Below are 23,113 nucleotides of genomic sequence, written 5' to 3' on the forward strand. Positions count from 1 at the left end.
TTTAACATTTAAGCCATCCATTCTGTTTTACATTTTAAACAATCTGATTTTTTTTTTTAATTGTTTTAATAGACATAAATAATCTTATTGATTATTTTTAAATTGTTAAATTTATATATTTTATCAATGTATATTAGACATTCTTTTGTGATATACACCAGGATCAGGGCCCTGACCCACCAATGATTTATGTTAACTATTGCTGATGATGCTCACAAAGTTGAGTGAAACATGTCCAATTTGTGATTAAATGGTTTCATCCTAAATATAAGGATTTTATGTATTGGAAAGGTGGTTCATTAATTATAATAATTTGATACTCTGAACTCCAATACGGTTGAAAAATGAGATTTATAACTTGTAATGTTACAGCCAACCAGGCAAACTCAAAGAATAGATTTCTTAATCTCAAGGTGAAGGTCAATAAAATATCTAGGGACATTATATTTCTAAAAGAATGTTTAAAGAACAATCTAATCCCAAAATTCTTAAGAAGCTCACAAAGGAAAAATAATTTTTCTTCCAGTTTGCTAAATACTCAAAAGAAAGTAAATGACATTTGGTTGAAAAACGAAATTAAATTGCACTATAAGAAAAAGGCATTTTTGAATGTACGGCTCTATAATGCACATTTAGAGATTTCTTCAAGCATACCTCCATTAGAATGGGACTCCTATTCTAAATTCGTTAATGAAAAAGTATCAGCTGCAATAAGCAATAAGCAATCAGTTTTGGAGAAGAAACTAAAACTCCTTAAGGATTCACAAACAAAATCCGTTAACTCTCACAGAATGAATAACTCACATACACCCCATTTAAATAATATTCCCTCCACGATCAATCTATCTAATATCACACTCTCTAGCAGCGAAATGGACCTCTTGCATAAAGGTATGAAATTCAACTGGCCCAACTCTAATAAGTCTGACGACCTCATTACTAATATTGCCGAGGCTGAATCTAGTATTTTAAAACTCCCAATCGAACATCGAAATGACGTGAAATATGAAATAAAGAAGAATCTCCCCTCTTTAGTTAAAGAATTGAATTCTAAGTCAATATCAAACTTTAACAAACAGATAACCGAACTTAAGTGTAAAATCAATAACAACAATATTATAGTCACAAAAGCTGACAAAGGTCCTACAACGGTACTAATGAATAAAGAAGAATACATTAGCAAAACCGAAAACTTCTTTTCCGTTGAAACCTATAATATAGTGGAAAAAGACCCCACATTAAAAATCCAAAGAGACCTTAAGAACCTGTTAAAGAAGTCTTCTTTTCTTTTACAAGAGTACGAACAACAAAAACTTACTATAATGAACCCTAAATTACCCACAGCCAGAGCTTTACCAAAAATACATAAACAAGAAATTCCAATGCGCCCCATTATAAATTGTAGAAATAGTCCCACATATAACGTTTCAAAATTTTTGCATCGTTTCCTGTATAAGCATTATAAATTCAACAATAAAGCCTACATAAAGAATTCTGTAGATTTCTGCAACAAATTGTCCACATTCAAACTAACAGATAATCACGTTATGGTATCTTATGACATCACTAACATGTATTCGAACATACCCGTATTTGACACAATTAAAATCGTAAAATCTAACCTTATGAAACAAAATAATCTAAGCAGATACGAAATAGACGATTTTATTAATTTATTGAAATTTGTACTTAACAATAACTATTTCACATTTAATAATAAAATATATCATCAAAAAGGATTAGCAATGGGCGACCAAATTTCCGGCATTCTTGCCAATATCTTTATGGACGATATGGAAACCAAATTAATAATTGACAAAATTAACGGTGTAAATCTATGGCTGAGATTTGTGGATGATACATTCGTAATCATAGATAAACAATTGAATAATAGTGACAACGTACTCAGGCTTCTTAACAACCTTAACCCTAGTATTCAGTTTACTAAAGAGGACGAGATCAACAACTCCCTAAACTTTCTAGATTTAACCTTGACTAGAGATAAAGATAAGTTCACTTACCAAATTTACAGGAAACCATCTGCCGCCCCTATAACAATAAAAAGCGATTCCTTGCACCCTCGCTCCCATAAACAAGCTACATTTTACAGCTTGATTCACAGGGCCATGAACATTCCCCTTTCTAAAGCTAATCGAGAAAAAGAAATACGTTTAATCAAAGAACTAGCCATGATGAATGGTTTTAAACCTGAAATGATCACCAGAATCATAGGTAAAATTAAACTAAAGAATTCAACTACACTAGTTCCCGAAAAAACCAAAAGAACAAATTTCGCTATTTTTACTTTCACCAACCCAGCTATTTATAATGTCACTAAACCATTAAATAAGCATAATATTAACATCGCATACCGAACCTATAACACCAATCGTAATATCTTTTTCAATTCTAATTCCGTCAATACAATTTACGACAAATACTCAAACTCGGGAATATATAGACTCAAATGCACGCAGTGCAATTTTTCTTATATAGGGCAAACTGGCCGCAGTTTTCGAATAAGATATTTAGAACATTATAATGCCCTGAAACACAGAAAACATTCCGCTATGAGTATTCATATGAGAGACACAGGGCATAATTTCAGCACTATCGATCAAGATATGCAAATACTCAAATACGTAAATAAAAGCAGTCTAATGACCGGGTATGAAAATGTTTACATTTCTTTGGACCAATACTTCAATAAGGATAGTAATTTAAATGAAGTATCGGATATTAACAGTCCCATAATTGAACAAATCCCCAACTTAATTGCTAAATTCGGAATTAATGCTAATAATTTCCTGAAGATTTTCCATTATAAACATGCTTTTAATCCTCCCGTAGCATCAGCAACAACAGTAGCCACTCCCACAACGCTTCCTACCATTGCATCCTCCCCATTGGCCGACAACTCGCGCAATGCCCCGCCTCCCTTCCCCTCACCGCTACCTTCCCCGTCTCCGCGACCGCATTCGTACAATACACGCAGCAGTAAGCCAGTTACCGTCAAACCTAAGTAAATAACCAAGGGACCAGTTCACACACGGGTAAGTGCTTTCCGTTATCATCTCCTTAAAGTGCTACACTCTTTAAATTTTCCAATAGACGACACTCATTTCCCCCCCCCCCTTTTTTTTTTTTTCTTTTTCAGGATACATTCGATCAATTTCATATAATAGATCAGCATTTTTTCCGTTAGAAGAACAATTTCAACATATTACTGCATAAAATAATGGCAGAAATTACAACGCAAGGAGTCCCATAAAGGCTAAATTACGCCGATCTAGACGACATTTTATCACCAGTGATATAATAGATCAGCATTTTTTCGTTAGAAGAACAATTTCAACATATTACTGCATAAAATAATGGCAGAAATTACAACGCAAGGAGTCCCATAAAGGCTAAATTACGCCGATCTAGACGACATTTTATCACCAGTGAACTCGTTTTTCAACCATCATGTGCGATTTTAGCGTTTCTCATCATGTTTATTCTTAAAAAACAGCAACATAGTCTATAATAAGAACTCACCCTGATTTGAAAAACTGATTTTATCATAAACAGTCTTAATATAATCGAGCGTAGATATGTTGGACAACGATTTTTAAGAACATCTAATTACCATATACTATTTTTAACATTTAAGCCATCCATTCTGTTTTACATTTTAAACAATCTGATTTTTTTTTAAATTGTTTTAATAGACATAAATAATCTTATTGATTATTTTTAAATTGTTAAATTTATATATTTTATCAATGTATATTAGACATTCTTTTGTGATATACACCAGGATCAGGGCCCTGACCCACCAATGATTTATGTTAACTATTGCTGATGATGCTCACAAAGTTGAGTGAAACATGTCCAATTTGTGATTAAATGGTTTCATCCTAAATATAAGGATTTTATGTATTGGAAAGGTGGTTCATTAATTATAATAATTTGATACTCTGAACTCCAATACGGTTGAAAAATGAGATTTATAACTTGTAATGTTACAGCCAACCAGGCAAACTCAAAGAATAGATTTCTTAATCTCAAGGTGAAGGTCAATAAAATATCTAGGGACATTATATTTCTAAAAGAATGTTTAAAGAACAATCTAATCCCAAAATTCTTAAGAAGCTCACAAAGGAAAAATAATTTTTCTTCCAGTTTGCTAAATACTCAAAAGAAAGTAAATGACATTTGGTTGAAAAACGAAATTAAATTGCACTATAAGAAAAAGGCATTTTTGAATGTACGGCTCTATAATGCACATTTAGAGATTTCTTCAAGCATACCTCCATTAGAATGGGACTCCTATTCTAAATTCGTTAATGAAAAAGTATCAGCTGCAATAAGCAATAAGCAATCAGTTTTGGAGAAGAAACTAAAACTCCTTAAGGATTCACAAACAAAATCCGTTAACTCTCACAGAATGAATAACTCACATACACCCCATTTAAATAATATTCCCTCCACGATCAATCTATCTAATATCACACTCTCTAGCAGCGAAATGGACCTCTTGCATAAAGGTATGAAATTCAACTGGCCCAACTCTAATAAGTCTGACGACCTCATTACTAATATTGCCGAGGCTGAATCTAGTATTTTAAAACTCCCAATCGAACATCGAAATGACGTGAAATATGAAATAAAGAAGAATCTCCCCTCTTTAGTTAAAGAATTGAATTCTAAGTCAATATCAAACTTTAACAAACAGATAACCGAACTTAAGTGTAAAATCAATAACAACAATATTATAGTCACAAAAGCTGACAAAGGTCCTACAACGGTACTAATGAATAAAGAAGAATACATTAGCAAAACCGAAAACTTCTTTTCCGTTGAAACCTATAATATAGTGGAAAAAGACCCCACATTAAAAATCCAAAGAGACCTTAAGAACCTGTTAAAGAAGTCTTCTTTTCTTTTACAAGAGTACGAACAACAAAAACTTACTATAATGAACCCTAAATTACCCACAGCCAGAGCTTTACCAAAAATACATAAACAAGAAATTCCAATGCGCCCCATTATAAATTGTAGAAATAGTCCCACATATAACGTTTCAAAATTTTTGCATCGTTTCCTGTATAAGCATTATAAATTCAACAATAAAGCCTACATAAAGAATTCTGTAGATTTCTGCAACAAATTGTCCACATTCAAACTAACAGATAATCACGTTATGGTATCTTATGACATCACTAACATGTATTCGAACATACCCGTATTTGACACAATTAAAATCGTAAAATCTAACCTTATGAAACAAAATAATCTAAGCAGATACGAAATAGACGATTTTATTAATTTACTGAAATTTGTACTTAACAATAACTATTTCACATTTAATAATAAAATATATCATCAAAAAGGATTAGCAATGGGCGACCCAATTTCCGGCATTCTTGCCAATATCTTTATGGACGATATGGAAACCAAATTAATAATTGACAAAATTAACGGTGTAAATCTATGGCTGAGATTTGTGGATGATACATTCGTAATCATAGATAAACAATTGAATAATAGTGACAACGTACTCAGGCTTCTTAACAACCTTAACCCTAGTATTCAGTTTACTAAAGAGGACGAGATCAACAACTCCCTAAACTTTCTAGATTTAACCTTGACTAGAGATAAAGATAAGTTCACTTACCAAATTTACAGGAAACCATCTGCCGCCCCTATAACAATAAAAAGCGATTCCTTGCACCCTCGCTCCCATAAACAAGCTACATTTTACAGCTTGATTCACAGGGCCATGAACATTCCCCTTTCTAAAGCTAATCGAGAAAAAGAAATACGTTTAATCAAAGAACTAGCCATGATGAATGGTTTTAAACCTGAAATGATCACCAGAATCATAGGTAAAATTAAACTAAAGAATTCAACTACACTAGTTCCCGAAAAAACCAAAAGAACAAATTTCGCTATTTTTACTTTCACCAACCCAGCTATTTATAATGTCACTAAACCATTAAATAAGCATAATATTAACATCGCATACCGAACCTATAACACCAATCGTAATATCTTTTTCAATTCTAATTCCGTCAATACAATTTACGACAAATACTCAAACTCGGGAATATATAGACTCAAATGCACGCAGTGCAATTTTTCTTATATAGGGCAAACTGGCCGCAGTTTTCGAATAAGATATTTAGAACATTATAATGCCCTGAAACACAGAAAACATTCCGCTATGAGTATTCATATGAGAGACACAGGGCATAATTTCAGCACTATCGATCAAGATATGCAAATACTCAAATACGTAAATAAAAGCAGTCTAATGACCGGGTATGAAAATGTTTACATTTCTTTGGACCAATACTTCAATAAGGATAGTAATTTAAATGAAGTATCGGATATTAACAGTCCCATAATTGAACAAATCCCCAACTTAATTGCTAAATTCGGAATTAATGCTAATAATTTCCTGAAGATTTTCCATTATAAACATGCTTTTAATCCTCCCGAGCATCAGCAACAACAGTAGCCACTCCCACAACGCTTCCTACCATTGCATCCTCCCCATTGGCCGACAACTCGCGCAATGCCCCGCCTCCCTTCCCCTCACCGCTACCTTCCCCGTCTCCGCGACCGCATTCGTACAATACACGCAGCAGTAAGCCAGTTACCGTCAAACCTAAGTAAATAACCAAGGGACCAGTTCACACACGGGTAAGTGCTTTCCGTTATCATCTCCTTAAAGTGCTACACTCTTTAAATTTTCCAATAGACGACACTCATTTTTCCCCCCTTTTTTTCTTTTTCAGGATACATTCGATCAATTTCATATAATAGATCAGCATTTTTTCCGTTAGAAGAACAATTTCAACATATTACTGCATAAAATAATGGCAGAAATTACAACGCAAGGAGTCCCATAAAGGCTAAATTACGCCGATCTAGACGACATTTTATCACCAGTGATATAATAGATCAGCATTTTTTCGTTAGAAGAACAATTTCAACATATTACTGCATAAAATAATGGCAGAAATTACAACGCAAGGAGTCCCATAAAGGCTAAATTACGCCGATCTAGACGACATTTTATCACCAGTGAACTCGTTTTTCAACCATCATGTGCGATTTTAGCGTTTCTCATCATGTTTATTCTTAAAAAACAGCAACATAGTCTATAATAAGAACTCACCCTGATTTGAAAAACTGATTTTATCATAAACAGTCTTAATATAATCGAGCGTAGATATGTTGGACAACGATTTTTAAGAACATCTAATTACCATATACTATTTTTAACATTTAAGCCATCCATTCTGTTTTACATTTTAAACAATCTGATTTTTTTTTTAAATTGTTTTAATAGACATAAATAATCTTATTGATTATTTTTAAATTGTTAAATTTATATATTTTATCAATGTATATTAGACATTCTTTTGTGATATACACCAGGATCAGGGCCCTGACCCACCAATGATTTATGTTAACTATTGCTGATGATGCTCACAAAGTTGAGTGAAACATGTCCAATTTGTGATTAAATGGTTTCATCCTAAATATAAGGATTTTATGTATTGGAAAGGTGGTTCATTAATTATAATAATTTGAACCTCTGCAGATGCCTAAAAAGTAATATTTATCAGATTCTAAGAGCAATTATAAGTCAAGCGAAGCAAATGGCTACATAATAGTGTTCAGCTTTCCAAAGGATGCTTTTCTGAGACAAACATGGATTAAGAGTATTCCACGAAAATACTTGACAGTAACTTCAGACAGCTATATTTGCATTATATATTTTAGTGAATTAGACATAGACTGACAGGAAATATGCAAAGATAAATATGGCATTACCAAGAAGTTTTCTAGAAGCAGACCACTTCTCATTCTAGGGCTATTCCTTCCATTTTTACTAACTTGCCATATTATCTAAGCAAGGTTCAAAGTGTCCCTCACAAATACACCAGAAAGAGTACTGGAAAAGAATAGAAGCTGAAGCAAAATTCGGTTAGGTAGTGATATCAAAGGTATTCGAATCTTTTTCAAGGCAATTATTGTTTAATTATCAGGAAAGTAAAATCATGCAATGTTAATATTTTGTTTGAGGTAAAATAATATTCTCTGTTTACCTCACATGAAGTATCTGCAGCAGCTGTGTTCAAATGTTGTTGTTTCACGTTAGGGCTGGAATCAAAATACCATTTTCTTAAACAGTCATCACAGTTTTTAACAGAAAGAGGGAAGATGCTGATTTTGCAATTAAGTGAAATATATGTAAAGCAAAGTGTGGAGTGTAAAGGTGGCATGCTTACTGGCTTTGGCATCAATAGTGTGCAGACTGAAGCCTCCCTTCCAGAATGCCAGCGAATACCTTGCCTGGTAGACTGATCAGTGAAACACCTTGATAGCTGCTGTAATACTTCTTGTTCCCTTGCTTATTGATAGGTGCAGTTACTGCTTTTGTTCACTTTGAAGGTACCTTGCTTACATTCCATACTCATGATAATCTTATTACAATGTGAAGCCATTGCATCCCTGCCTTCCCATTATATTTCAGAATTTTAGGTCAATTTAATCTGTTCCTGCTGCTTTGTGGGATTAGAATTTATTTACCATCCTGTCCACTTCCTCAAACTTTTTTCGCTCACATAAGCTCTGTTGTTCACGATGTCAACAGAGAGATTTCCTTTTACGTTGAGAAGGTTGCCAAAATATGCGTTCCACCTATCCAGTGATTCCCCGGGATTTAGTATGAGTTTACCTGATTTACCCAAACCAATATTCCTTTCCTTTTTCCCTCCCTTTCTAAGATTCTTTATTACTGTCCACAAAGGTTTCCCTTCCGCTTGACCTAGCCTTCCTAGGTTGTCACCGAAATCATCCCATGACTTCTTAGATTCCACATTTGTTTGTTTCTACCATCATCGTAAAATCCCCTGTCTGCATCGGTCCTTGATTGGATCTATTTCTCATACGGCTTCTTTTTACGTTTACAAGCTGCTCTCACGTCATCATTCCACCAAGATGTTCGTTTTCCCATCATTATACACGGTTGTTCCTAAGAATTCCCATGTTGTTTCTATTACAGCAACAATGCATGCCACCATTTTCTTTCTATGTCCTGAACCTGGTTATTACTGCCTATTTTTGGAATTGTTCACTAATCATATCCACGTACTCCTGTCTAATTTTCTCGTCCAAGATTTTCTACCGTTATTCGTCTGCAGTCAGATTTCACGTTCTCTGTCCTAGGCCTAGAGATACTTAGTTCACTACAGATCAGATGAATGTCTGTATCATCGAAAAATCCCTGGAATACCCGCACATTCCTAACACATTTCGTGAATTTAAAGTTGGTTATGATATAATTTATTATGGATCTGTGTCCAACTCTCCCATGTTTAGCGATGAATAGCTTTATCCGTAAAGAATGTGTTATCGTCGCCATAAGATCTATCTGTGTCGGTGCGACGTAAAGCCACTAGCAAAAAAAGAATGTATTCGTAACTATGAATCCTATACTACTGTCTACTGTAATGCTTCCCATTCCTATTAGCTTCCATATCTTTCCCACATTTACCCATAAGTTCGTATCCTTCAGTTCGATTTCCAACTATCGCATTGAAATCCCCCATTAGCACCATCCTTTCCTTGCTGTTGACCCTGACTACGATGTCACTCAGTGCTTCATAAAACTTATCAATTTCATCCTCATGTGAACCCTCACATGGTGAATAGACTGAGACAATCCTCGTCCTAATTCCTCGACTGCTAAATCTACCCACACTCTTCGCTCATGTACGTGCGTAACAGATTTTGCGTGCAGTAATATTCCTGATGAACAGTCCTACCCCACATTCTGTCCTTCCCTTTTAAATAACTGTTCAGAACACTTTATAATCTCCTATCTCTTCCTCGGTATCTATCCTTACTCGAAAATATTTAACTCCTTAACACATCCAGACGAATCTTCTTTGCTTACTAAGGCAGTTATACTTTCTTTCTTCCATAAGCCCTATTAATATTGATAGCTCCCCATTTCGTTCGCCAGGCCGTTCGCAAGGTGTTCCTCCCTGTCAGTTGGAATTGGGACGCCGTTACTCCCGTAGGTCCGAGGCTTGCTTAAAACGTTCTGAGCGTGCTCTGTAAAATTTATATCAAGCAGGATGCTACCCTACTTACACATAGTCCCAGTAAGAATCTCTCGTCGAACGGGTTATGGACCACCGTTGTATTGTATAGTCCTAGCCGCCTGAGCACGAGGACCACCATGACTTAAAACATGTCCGTTGTGCCCACTCCTATTCCATAGCAACTTGTATCCTTACTCTCAGAATCACTTAGCCACTCAGCCGTTGCTCATGGTTCACGAACTGGGGAGTGACAACAGTAACCCACACCACGAATCATCTGAAATAAAAGAGTATACGAAAATTAAACTTGGGATATTAACTTAAACATAATAATGTAGTATAATTTGTATACTGTGGCATTAATGTTAATATTTCCGATATGAGAAAGCCGTGATTAATGTGGTTATGAAACATTATCTATTCTCTTGTAGGCTTCAGCAATTTCTATTTATTAAGATCACGGTCTCTTTATTTTATCATTCCATTATCTTACTTCCTGTCTGCTCCTTCTACCAGGGAAATTTTGTAATAAAGCCAAAGGTTTTGTCATGTTCGTGTAAAGGCGGCAGGTTACAATTGTTTATTCCCGTCTTTCCCCCGCAGCTAGTCATCGACATTTGTTACATCGAACACTCAGGCCTGTTACGAAGACTAGGTGACCATAAAAACGGAGGCATCTTTTGATAATGGTGTCCAGTGAAGGTTCTTGTTTAAGGTGTAGTTCCTCGTTAAGTCTCCGGTATCTTTCTCCGTTTATAATCCTTGGACCTAATTTCTTTCTTCAGGATGGTGCTTTACTTGACCTCTGTAACAGTTTGGCTTCTTTGATGGTTAGATTAGATATGGTTACCGCGTAAGGCACTTTAGATTACTGTGGTGTAGTGTTCCAGTGTTGCGTTGATTGATATGGATATACAGTATTTTGGTATTATTATTATTATTATTGGTGAAGTTTTGAGAGCGCAGTACATTACTTTAAACCAACCCACGTTGTTCAGTATAAACAACTAGCTAATGGAACAAAGGGCATGCAGTTATAGCTCACTGTTTTTTTTAATAAATGATATTTGTTCGTGGCGTCGACCTCTGTAGATCTTTTGTCACTACTTTCACCATTTGAGAGGAACCTGCGTGTAAGTGGAATTGCGGAAGTGTAGAGTGTTGAATGTGAGGCAAGGAACGTTAAGGGCGACACAAACACCCAGTCCCCAGGCTAGGGATATTAATCATTTACAATTAAAAACCCCTGACTCGGCCGGGAATGGAACCCGGGGCCGCCGGGTGACAGGCGGTCGTGTTGACCTCTACACCGCGGGGCCGGACAGCTCCCCCGTTAAATCTGAGATGCTGATGAGAGAGTTGAACTTTGTTATTTCTGTGTTGTTAATGAGCGGCTTGCAATTAAATGGTTAGTACTAAGCAGCTGCAGGTTTAGCATTGAAGAAACACCTTTCACTCTGTTGTTTTACAAATTAACACGTGCATTTTGACATATTGCGACTTCTTTATGTCCTTGAGCGTTTTAATTACAAGTGGCATGTACCGATTTGGGATTATATATGGGACTTTTACATCTTGCGCCTTAGTTCTTAGGGGAGGTCGTTAGACTGATCAGAAATTCACAGTTGTTAACATTCTAGTGTATTTTATTAGATAACGCTATGATCTCTTCCCGCTCTCCACTAAAAAAAAAAAAAATACAGGCCTATTTTTTTGTTTTCCATCCCATAAAGTGACCTTAGTGGACTATATTATAGACACGCTGAAGCTCTTGCTGTAATTGTTTGGACGCTCTCTGGTGGGATCGCTCGTGCCTAGACTGCCCGCTTCTCTTCAGTGGTTTATTTCATATTGTCAAGGTTATCTTTCTCTGCGAGTAGAGGACAGGGAGTGTGACACATCCTGATGATCTTAAAGTCACAAATTAATAACTAAATGATTATTACTTTTTATAAAATGTGGCCTGTTTTTATACACGATTAATTTCACCTTGTTTACAGAAAATACTGGAGTTATTAATCCATGTGTTCCATGAATGTCTGACACATCTTTTATTTATATTTGCATTAGTTACTAAAATCATTAGTAATTATTTTAAAAGATGCGAGTTTTGGGGATCGAACATGTGACCTACTACAATTCGCCAGTAGCTCTACAATTTGAAACTTTCAGTGCTAACTGAAGTTATAAACCAAACTTTAACCTCAATTTTCTCGAGAAACCCTCTAATCCGTCCGGGAATCGAACCGTAAAGCCACTAGCAAAAAAGTAGTAGTAGTAGTAGTAGTAGTAGTAGTAGTAGTAGTATGGAAGGTAATGGCTTACTAGTGTCCTTTATTTGCTAATTGCTTTACGTCGCACCGACACAGATAGGTCTTATGGCGACGACTCGATAGGAGAGGCCTAGGAGTTGGAAGGAAGCGGCCGTGGCCTTAATTAAGGTACAGCCCCAGGATTTGCCTGGTGTGAAAATGGGAAACCACGGAAAAACATCTTCAAGGCTGCCGACAATGGGATTCGAACCCACTATCTCCCGGATGCAAGCTCAATACCGCGTGCCCCTGACCTCACGGCCAACTCGCTCGGTTTACTAGCGCTGTCCGCCGCCTTTGCCCTCAGGAATTAACCTGTTACTCATTTCTGGTGTAGACTGAGTGAGCCTCTGTGTCATATGCATCTCCAAAAAGTGTTTGTACGCTATATTTGCTTTACGTCGCACCGACACAGATGGATGTTATGGCGACGATGGGATAGGAAAGGCCTAGGAGCGGGAAGGAAGCGGCGCGTGGCCTTAATTAAGGTACTTAAGGTACAGCCCCAGCTTTTGCCTGGTGTGAAAATGGGAAACAGCGGAAAACCATCTTCAGGGCTGCCGAAGATGCTGGGATTCGAACCCACTATCTCCCGGATGCAAGCTCTCAGCTGCGCGACTCTAATCGCACTGCCAACTTGCCGGGTCCTAAAGTGTTTAATTTTCTCTGTAATTTTACTCGAATTCCTGACGGGGAATCGAACCCACGTCCTTTCGGGTGAACTGAGCACGCCATTATCGCTCTGGCTAGCCAGTCCGTAGTTTTAATGGGCTGTAGTTTAATGTATTATGTTACCTGTATGAAATACAGAGTGATCAAATAATATATTTTTTTTTGCTAGGGGCTTCACGTCGCACCGACACAGATAGGTCTTATGGCGACGATGGGATAGGGAAGGCCTAGGAGTTGGAAGGAAGCGGCCGTGGCCTTAATTAAGGTACAGCCCCAGCATTTGCCTGGTGTGAAAATGGGAAACCACGGAAAACCATTTTCAGGGCTGCCGATAGTGGGATTCGAACCTACTATCTCCCGGATGCAAGCTCACAGCCGCGCGCCTCTACACGCACGGCCAACTCGCCCGGTGATCAAATAATATACAATACCTTCTGGTATATCTTTAATTATTTCATGTGTCTTAAATTTTTTTAAATAATTGTTTCTCAGATAAGGTGATTAATTAAATTATATTTTAACTAACAATATTTTCTGTGTATTGTAGTATATGAACAAGAAAGTGACATGGCGTATCTCAAGGATTTGATCTGATGCACCCACGTCCATCACAGTTTCAGTGGCTTAGAATGTCCTGATGTGTTTACTTCGTCTGATTCTTAACTCCAGACCACAATGCTCAGTATTTGCAGATCATGTGTGGTGACGTAGTTAGTAGCTTTTATTTTGAAGTGTCTTAACTGGAGCAGGAGGTTTCAGACATTAACTGTGTTTTAATGGGAACAAGGTTGAGTTGGTTGAGAATTCGCCAACGTACTGATGTTCACCTTCCTCACCGAGTTTAAAATAATGTAGACTGGTGGGGCCTGTGTTGCGGGTTGCTTGCATGAAGCGAGATGTGTTCATCTGTCGTGTTATTGTAATTTGTAGGACTGAGAGTGGAAAAGAAGAAGTAATGTTATTGGTTTGACGTCTCACCAGCCCCGTGGTCTAGGGGGTAGCGAGCCTACCTCTTACACGAAGGCCTCGGGTTCGATATCCGGCAAGGTCAGGGATTCTTACCTGGATCTGAGGGCAGGTTCGAGGTCTACTCCATTCACATGAAAATAATTGAGGAACTATCTGACGGTGCGATAGCAGCCCCGGTCTAGGAAGCTAATAATAACGACCGGGATGAATCGTTACGCTGACCTCGCGTTACGTGGTAATCTGCAGGCCTTCAGGAAGAACAGGGGTCGCAAGTTAGGCGAAGGCCCATTTAAGGCTGTAGCGCCATGGGGTTTGGTTTGGTTTTATGTCTCACTAGTTTTCTACGGTTTTCGCAGGCGGCGTATTTGAACATCTTCAAATACCGCTGGACTGGAGCCGAATCCAGCTCAGAAAGTTAGTCAGACGGCCAGCGCTCTACCCCTGAGACCGGTGAATTGGAAAGGAGTAGTTACTGTTGCTTCGCTCTATTGTCTTAGAATATCATGGTCAATAGTTGCGTGTACTTCATGCATATGTTTATCTGTGTGGTTGTAGTGTCTGTACTGCTGGGCGCATTACCTTACTATTACCGCTCACCTTACTGATGAAGACTGGAGGCTTAAAAATCGCGCCCTCGTTACTCCTAACTGTATTGATAAGGCAAAAATAGGTACACACATACGGGAGGAGATAGAAGAGAAGCTGTTGTATCTGGGAATATATCCTGAACATATGAAGAAAATCTTCGTGATCGATAAAGGAGCAAATTTTTACCACCATTGTGTATTTATTTATTTATTTATTTATTTATTTATTTATTTATTTATTTATTTATTTATTTATTTATTTATGACACATGTCTGTAACAGAGTTGCACTCCAATTACAACAGGCATTATGAAATATAATGCAAAACAAAAAACGATCACGAAAAATTAACAACACATTATGAAAAAATATAATAAACAAATTTAGAAAAAAATGGCAACACATCAATAGGTTTAAAAGTTGTTGTCTACACATCAGGATTAGATAGTGCTGCAATTATCGGCTCCTGATTACATAAGTAGGATGAACTAAATATTTATGTGCAGGCACGCACATATGTGAACAGGTCAGGTGCATGATTAATAGTGTAAAAATAATATCCCGAAGTTTATAGAAAACTGGATTCCATTTGTATTATTGACAAAGAGATAGTGTAATGAATTATATTTTCTTTTTATTAGATGCTATTTGTGAAGATAATTCAAGTATATTCACTAAAGAAAATCAAGAGACATTTTTTGAAGTCTGTTAGGGACATTGAGAGATCATTGTCATGGTTTTTGAATAATTCATTAAACGTACTACACATCATTACTAATGGCGAATGTTTGTGAATTAATATGTTGGGTAAGGGATTGTGAAAGTACGTCCGACTACGCAAGTTTGATATGCTTACGTTATAATGTATTCTGGCTAGTAGATCACTACTGTCTATAACGCCATTTATAATTTTGTGTAGAAACAGTTGTTGATATAATTCTCGACGACCGATTAATGAACAAGCGACTATATGAAATTATCAACCTATAAGCTGACTGATTATGTTTCTTGTAATAAATAAACCGTAAGAATCTCTTTTGAAACTTTTCAGTTTTATCCATACATCGCGCACTGTGAGCCTCCGTGGCTCAGACGGCAGCGCGTCGGCCTTTCACCGCTGGATACCGTGGTTCAAATACCGGTCACTCCATGTGAGATTTGTGCTGGACTAAGCGGAGGTGGGACAGGTTTTTCTCCGGGTACTCCGGTTTTCACTGTCATCTTTCATTCCAGCAACACTCTCCATTATCATTTCATAGCATTTATCACTCATTAATAAATCACCTTGGGAGTGGCGACCCCATTGTAATAACAGCCTATATATGTTTCATTCATTACATCCCTGACCCGGTCAATGACTGGAAAACAGGTTGTAGGTTTTCATCGTGCACTGTCTAAACGCTGTGCTTGAACGTGTAAGACAAATTCATGACGGAAGAATTGCCAGCATATCAGTCGACCATTGAGGACGCCGCCAGTGTGTCTTTGTTTTTATTTTATTTTTTCTGGAATAGCATGGTACAGATGAGAAACTGTCTTTGAATATACAGTTGATATTTACGTATTTATTAAAGGATCATATGTCTGATGACGATCCCATTCAATGGTGAAATAACGGCACAGAATATCCGAGACTTACTCTACTAGCGAAGAAAATATTGTCTATTCCAGTCTCCAATGTGGCAAGTGAAAATCGTTTCAGTTCAGAAACATAGTGACAAAACGAGCTCGCTTAACTCAGACAGAGTATATGAAACTCTCTTGATTCATTCTGTACTAAAAGAAAACAGTGGTGAATGTTTATCACGGTGTGAAAGTCTGAACAAGTTAATTTTCTTTGTCTACTAACGTGACAGTTTTATCTCAGAGTGTTTATTGTAAATTAGGTTTGTAATTACTTCCAACTGTAAAGATCAGTACGCATTTCATTATAACTTTGGCATGTATCTAATATTTGATAGGCAGCAACACCCCTTTCCTCGCTCCTTTCAAGCTTGTTTGTCGTTACTTCGTTCATACTGTTCGCAGGCTCATCAGTAGCCTTGCCTCTGACTACATGCTGCTAGCCAACCCTCCCAACGTCGACCGAAATACGGTCGATCGCACGAGGGTCGAATGTGTGTGAGCGAAGCGGATAATTTGCAGACCTCTAACGCCAACCCTATACGGAGGGATGTAGTGACTATTACGTGTTTCTGTGATGGTTTTTCGTGTGTGTGAATGAATAGAGGTGTATCGAGGCAATCACAACCAACCAGTCCACAAGCCCGAACAGTTAGCCCCGAACTGGCCGAGAATCAAACCCAGAAACCTCTGCACCAAAGGCCTCAATGCAAACCATTCATCTAAGGAACTGGGCTTTTTTATTCGCTCATTTAATTTGAAACGTATTATATTGTTAAATGCGAAATATGAGCATTGTCACATACCTCCCCTCTACTTCTCTTCTGAGACAACTAGAATTTTTGCAAGTGTTTTAACGTCGCATCAACTCAGATAGGTTTTCTTGCTACGGTAAGATAGGAAAGAACTAGGACTGGGAAAGAAGCAACTGTGGCCGTAATTAAGGCACAGTTGCAGCATTTGCCTGGTGTGGAGACCTTCTAGACAGCCGATATGGGTATTTAAGCTTACCATCTCCCGAATACAAGCTAACAGCTACACATCCCGAACCGTGAGCCATCTTTATTTGACACATGGAAAAGAAAATTCTTGAAAATCCCCTTCAAATAGGCATGACTGAAGTTTCTGTGTAAAATCCATACAATGTTAGGAAAAATAAGGAAAATGGAACAGTGACCTCAAATTATTCAGTATGAAAGATTAGTGATTAGTGAATCCAACTGGAAACATTGCGCTAGAGACGAGGAATAATTTTCATGGAAAAAACAGTTCAGTATTATTCTGGAATGTTGAATAGAGTTCGGTTTATTTTGGATGATGGAAAAATGCATAGCGGAACGTCTCTGTTATTCTGGCATGTAAAATGAATACTGACCCGCACATCAGATTTCCACTCGGCAGACCTTTTAACTAACATCCTTATTCGTCTTCATAAACTTCCACTTCGAGCGCTGTCTGTAAAATCAATTACGGTGGTATGTTCCAGGAAGTACATTCCCGCCGTGTGGCTCACACACAGCTCAATGAGGGCCTTGGCCTGCCAAGACGACCGCTGCCCCTCCAGATGGCCTGCAGATATTGAAATATCATGTGAAAACTTCTCAAGCCGTATTGCTTGGCTAACTTGATCGGGTTCGCTGCCTCTTCTATAAGACAGAACCCAGTTGTCCTCACGTTCTGTCTTTCAGCACAGGGTTAAAAGCCTTCCATTACCCAGGGATTGAGCCCGAGGCCTCTGAAGTAGCGTATCTGCATCACTGGACAGGGAATAGAACAAAACAAGATAATTGAAATGTTGGGTGCTCTGGTGGTGTCATAAGAGAAAGACTTGCTATTTATAGCCAAGTCCAAGTGCTATTAAGATGATAATGATGATATTAATAATAATAATAATAATAATAATAATAATAATAATAATAATAATAATAATAATAATAATAAAAGTTATTTAAACATGCCAGCAGGTCTAGTGACACGAGTCTTTCGCAGTCAAGCACTCCTGTATACCAAATGAATGGGCCGGAATTCAATCCTTCAACGAAGAAGACAGGCACCTGGCGCACTTTGCTATACAGGCGGCTATTATTATTATTATTATTATTATTATTATTATTATTATTATTATTATTATTATTATTATTATTATTATTATTATTATTATTATTATTATTATTATTGGGATACGTGATTAGCTCAGTGATTTATCTGCTGAGTTTCCACCTCGACTGGCGAATACGAGCTATTAGCCTGGAGTGGGGTTTTCACATGAAATATCACGTCGCGTCAGGAGGGGCATCTATTCTTAAAACATTTTGACAAGACCCAAAATGAAATGAGACAGGGTCTCAAGTAGCCCTAGAAATACCTGGTATAAGCTGAAGTACTTCTTGTTATTATTATTATTATTATTATTATTATTATTATTATTATTATTATTATTATTATTATTATCATCATTGCCAGCCTTTAGGACGTAGTCGGCTGGTCGGTGTCTTTCTGTTCCCAAGATAGCGGGTTCTATCCCGGCTGCGGTTTATGACTTTTAAATAAACAAATAAACCCCGTAATACAGCCCCGATGGGCCTTGGCCTGTCAAGCGACTGCTGCTCAGCTCGAAGGCCTGCAGATTATGAGGTGACGTGTGGTCAAAGTGGCAAATACTCTCTACCGTTATACTTGCCTTTCTAGACTGGGGTCACGAATCAGCCCTCGGACCCAGCTAAAAATACCTGACCTCACCGGCAATCGAAACCGAGGTTCCACGTAAGAAGCAGACTCGCTACCCCTTGACCCTAGAGTTGGCTTGATGACATGTAAGGGTGCTTGAATACGACAACTGCAAGTCGTTCGCATCTGCCACTTTAAAAGAACTCCGGTGAGTGAAATTTTCGTCACCCTTATATCTCTTAAAACTTATAGCAGTTGAATGGGTGTTAAGTAAATCACATTTATTGTTATTTCCTTGTTATACGTGTGCTGCATTAAGTGCTCTACAAGTAATCTGTAAGTTCCAGTTCTTTATGAACTTGTTTTACTGCCTGGGGGCCAGACTTGAGTGTGGAGTGCTGCGTACCGTCTACTGTACATAGTGCAAGTTCTACTGCTTGTTAACTAAGTCTCTCACTCACTCACTCACTCACTCACCCACCCACCCACTCTCTCATCACCTCGGTCCTTCTGTTCTGGAGAGCGTTTTACTGCAGTGAATCTTCTCAAGAATATTTTATAAGGAGCATTCCGTGAAATACTTTCGTAATAACTGGAGAAACGCACACATTGAAGTGTACTCTGCATTGGTCTCTAGTTTGCTGACGCTGAAGTAAATGGGTTCTTAAACTCCGCTTCATTGATATAGCGAGAAGTAACACAAGAATAATTTCAATTATTGAAATGACAGAAATCAAAATATATTCTTACCATGCGTATGTATTGTCGAGTCCTCAGCCCGAAGACTTGTTGGGTCCACAAGAGTAAGGTACTACTATCAGCTGCCACAGAAAGCTCGGCCGTTATAATAATAATATAATGTTATTTGTTTTACGTCCCACTAACTACTCTTTTACGGTTTTCGGAGACGCCGAGGTGCCGGAATTTAGTCCCGCAGGAGTTCTTTTACGTGCCAGTAAATCTACCGACACGAGGCTGACGTATTTGAGCACCTTCAAATACCACCGGACTGAGCCAGGATCGAACCTGCCAAGCTGGGGTCAGAAGGCCAGCGCCTTAACCGTCTGAGCCACTCAGCCCGGCGGGCCGTTATTGAACAACTGTTATGACTTTACCGTTGGTTTCCTCACCAAACCAAAGGGTAATACTGTATTGGATATCAGTCTGCTGATCCCTTTGGAAAGCATACAACCGGGCGAATTGGCCGTGCGGTTAGAAGCGCGCGGATGTGAGCTTGCATCGGGAGATAGTGGGTTCGAGCCGCACTGTCGGCACCCCTCAAGATGGTTTTCCGTGCTTTCCCATTTTCACACCAGCCGAATGCTGGGGCTGTTCCTTAATTAAGGCCCGATTCCTTCCCACTCCTAGGCTTTTCCTATCCCATCGTCGCCATAAAACCTGTGTCGGTGCGACGTAAAGCAAGTTGCAAAAAAAGTATACACCAACCAAACCTACAAGCTATATTTTCACACCATTTTAGTCTCAGAGACTAGCTGAGTAAGGAATGATGTTATTATAGCATAGTTCATACTTCAATCAGGGGCTGTCTAGCCGAGGCGCTAAAGGCGTGCTCGGTTCACCCGGAAGGACGTGGGTTCGATTCCCCGTCAGGATGTTGACAAATTTAAGAAACGAGATTCTCACTTCTTGAGGTGCATATGGCCCTGAGGCACTCAGCCTACACCAGAAATAAGTACCAGGTTAATACCTGGGGGCAAAGGCGGCCGGGCGGGTGTACAGTCAACCACTCTGCCCCAATAAGTGCCGTGGTTACGGGTAGTGGAAGCCTTTACCAACCTCCTCTCCTAGGCCTTAATGGCCTGTACGGAGATGACTTTGCTTTTCGTACTTCAATCATTTCATATTATCAAATTCTGAGACGAGACAGGCCGATAAATGTAACAAACTTGATCTAACCCATACCAGGAAACATAGTCTACTAAAAACACTGTTTCAACCAGAGTTGGATCTGGACTTAGCGAGCGTATATAGCGTGTATCAGAAGTGATGGCACAAGCCGAAACGGTGGAACGTACTCGATAGGAGGAGCAAAAGCGCCGTATTGAACATAGGGTTACAAAGTAACCGTTCGCGAGGCAATGGAGGATGTATAGGCCTATTGATGCTTCGCCACTGACCTAATTGCCCGCACGGCCTTCATATTTGTACACATGTGTGGCTCTCTTTCGTACACAAGCTGCCTTCGTCCTAGATTGTAACCCATAACGGAACACAACCGTACACCTTCTAGTGGGTATTATTTATTTATTTTTATTTTTTATTTATTTATTGGCTTAATTCACGAAAGTTGTTTACGCTAAGATATACACCTTCATTGTTGAATGGTCCGCTTCTGGACCAAGACGTCTAATTGTTATTTTCTGGAGCTTGTTTCTCTCCCTCCACGAAAATGGTTGCGTACTACTTTATATGATGAAGTTTTCTGTTAAATAAACTTTTCTCGGTAGACCAAAAATAATTACAGTTTAACGCATTGTTAAACACCACAATAATACTAGTTAATGTAAAATACTCATATACTCAAAATAATGATCTTTGTATCTCGAGCTCCTAAATCGAATAATAAGTAAAGGAAGAGCATCGTGGACTTGTTAAAATAACAAGACTTTTATAATATGTATATATCGTTTAATAGAGTAGTGCAAAAAATTGTACACACGTGACTGTACATTTGATATGATATACCTTTATGTGAGGAAGAATATATTGACTGTTGCATTTACGATTTAATGCTTTCACATCATACGTAGAAGATATTGGTCCGACTATTCGTAATATTTACGTTTCTTTTATATTTCGTCGTAACTACAGTACTTTGCTTGAGTTAAAGAAACGTAGCTTTTAAAAAATTCATTAGTAGAACCAAGCTAGGTTTTATTGCTGTGAACTTCTTGATCTGTGGCCCTGAAATCTCTAATTGGCAAACACTGCTTTCTTAGGTGTCGAGGACGATCCGTTAACGGATAATGTAAACAAATGGAATGCACTAGTTCTTAGTTTTTCTGCATGGAAGTTTATTTGTCGTGCTTTCTTGTGTTATTTTCTATAAGATGTTAGAGGCTTCGCTTTGGTTGTTATTACTTCATCTAGAGTATCATAAGGGTTATCATCAGTTCCATGTTCTCGAGGTTGTGACAGAGGGAGGGGAAGAGTATGATGTTCCAAAGGTATAGGATTCCTGGATAGTCCTGCAGTCTCTGACCGAAGCGAACCTATTTTTTCGTCTCGGCGCTCGGTCGGAAGTGCTTAAGGCAAGAAACTTCGCGAAACGCGTTATTGACACGGGACACTTCTCTATTCAGGAAATGAAACGCTCCTGAGAGCCGTCGCGGTGATTCTGAACTGTAAGGAGTGTGCAGGAGATGGTACGATAAGGATCATACATGGCGGGTGAACGCAGACAGCACCGTAGGGTGATCGTAATCTCAATTAAATGCTTTTAGCACACTGCTCTGCGTCATCAGTGTTGGCGTACGATGGCTAACTGTAACGGATCTCTAAATGTCAGCTGTAACACTTCGTCGGCGTTTGGTACAGACTGTATTACTTCATCGTCTGTTTGCTCTGAGGCCACTTTTGACAAATCAACACAAGCGTACTAAGTTTCAAGTCTACGTCAAACGGTGTAGCTGGTATTTTGAATGGGATATCGTCGTCTATTGGACGAAACCCACTTCTCTTTGTACAGGCATAACAGTGGAATCTTCGTCTGCCGAAAATTAGATAGAAGGCTTCATGCAGATTTTTTTTCCTTTTGCTGGTGGCTTTAATGCCGTACTGACTCCGATTTTTGGTGACGATGGGTTCGAACCCACCACCTCTCCATTGCAAACTTACAGCTACGCCGCTCAAACCATACAACCTACACGCTCAGTATGAAGAACGTATTTTAGGACATACATCTCATTAATGCCTAACATATTGTTTTTTCCAATTTGCTTTACATCGCACGCACCGACACAGATAGCTCTTATGGTGATAAGAAAGGGCTTGGGGCGGGAAGGAAAAGACCTTAATTAGAGTCTCAGCGTTTGCCAGGTGTAAAAATGGGAAACCACGGGAAACCATATCCATGGCTGCCGACACTGGGATTCGAATCCACTATCTCCCGAATGCAAGTTGACAGCTACGTGACCGAAACCACACAGCC

This window comes from Anabrus simplex, chromosome 2 (genome assembly GCF_040414725.1).
Source record: "Anabrus simplex isolate iqAnaSimp1 chromosome 2, ASM4041472v1, whole genome shotgun sequence".
NCBI classification, from domain to species: Eukaryota; Metazoa; Arthropoda; class Insecta; order Orthoptera; family Tettigoniidae; genus Anabrus; species Anabrus simplex.